Source organism: Saccopteryx bilineata, chromosome 5 (genome assembly GCF_036850765.1).
Source record: "Saccopteryx bilineata isolate mSacBil1 chromosome 5, mSacBil1_pri_phased_curated, whole genome shotgun sequence".
Classification (NCBI taxonomy): Eukaryota; Metazoa; Chordata; class Mammalia; order Chiroptera; family Emballonuridae; genus Saccopteryx; species Saccopteryx bilineata.
The window spans coordinates 17194740-17196209 of record NC_089494.1 but is presented as its reverse complement, the minus strand read 5'-3'; the positions used below and the strand labels follow the sequence as shown (position 1 = coordinate 17196209).

Here is a 1470-nt window from a genome sequence, read left to right as displayed (position 1 = left end):
GCTCCAATGGAGCCTTGGCTGCGGGAGGGGAAGAGAGAGACAGAGAGGAAGGAGAGGGGGAGGGGTGGAGAAGCAGATGGGCGCTTCTCCTGTGTGCCCTGGCCGGGAATCAAACCTGGGACTTCTGCACGCCAGGCCGATGCTCTACCACTGAGCCAACCGGCCAGGGCCCTTCCTTTCTTTCTTCATCCATCTACCCTTCAAACAATTATTGAGCCCAAACTTTGTGCCAGACAGACTGTTGGGTGCTGGGGATAGTGATAAATGAAACCCAACTGGTCTGTGTCCCCTCCTCCCTAATTATGGAGTTTGGGATGCACTTCGATGGCAATTAACAAGTAGAAAAGGGAACAAGTAATTACAAAATGTGACCCACACTCTAAGTAACAACTAGGAGGGAGGGAGAAAGGCTGGGGTAGAGCATCTCCCAGAGCAGGCAGGGTGGCTTGGGAAGGTCTGAGAAACAGGTTGATGGGTTTGAGGAATTGTCTTAATCCATTTTTAAAAAAATTAAGTGAGAGGTGAGAGGCGGGGAGGCAGAGAGACAGACTCCTGCATGTGCCCTGACCAGGATCCACCAGGCAAGCCCACTAGGGGGCGCTGCTCTGCCCATCTGGAGCTACTTCTCTGTTGCTAGGGAACTGAGCTATTCTAGCACCTGAGGCAAGGCCATGGAGCCATCCTCAGTGCTTGGGCCAACTTGCTTGAACCATTCGAGCTATGGCTGCAGGAGGAGAGGTGGGGGGTGTGGAGGAAAAGATGGTCACTCTTCCTGTGTGCCCTGACCTGGAATTGAACCCAGGGCTTCCACACACTGGGTCAATGCTGTACTGCTGAGCCAGCCAGCCAGGGTGATACATTTTTTTTTTTTTTGTATTTTTCTGAAGCTGGAAATGGGGAGAGATAGACAGACTCCCGTATGCGCCCGACCAGGATCCACCCAGCACGCCCACCAGGGGCGAAGCTCTGCCCATCAGGGGGCGATGCTCTGCCCCTCCGGGGCGTGGCTCTGCCGAGACCAGAGCCACTCTAGCGCCTGAGGCAGAGGCCAAGGAGCCATCCCCAGCGCCCGGGCCATCTTTGCTCCAATGGAGCCTTGGCTGTGGGAGGGGAAGAGAGAGACAGAGAGGAAGGAGGGGGGGGTGTGGAGAAGCAAATGGGCGCTTCTCCTATGTGCCCTGGCCGGGAATCGAACCAGGGTCCCCCCGCACGCAAGGCCGACGCTCTACCGCTGAGCCAACTGGCCAGGGCTGATACATTTTTATTTATGAAATTTCTACCAAGAGCTGGAAGAGGGCTGCTTGCCTGACACTTGTATGAGGTTGGCGTTGGGTCTTTCACTTTCTTTCTCTTTCCCTCCCTTTTGTGTGTGTGTGTGTGTGTGTGTGTGTGTGTGTGTCTCCTCTGCCATAAAACCACTCCCACTGTTGCTTCCACTCACCACTGTCACCTTAGTGTCCTCAGCTCTGA

The 1470-nt window shown here is 54.9% G+C and overlaps 1 non-coding gene across 1 annotated transcript; it reads right to left on the bottom strand.

Moving 5' to 3' along the window:
- Positions 1–1174: 1174 nt before the first annotated feature.
- Positions 1175–1251, bottom strand: TRNAA-UGC (transfer RNA alanine (anticodon UGC)). The gene has a single exon. It is a non-coding gene; the product is annotated as a tRNA-Ala (tRNA).
- Between the last annotated feature and the right edge of the window lie 219 nt (positions 1252–1470).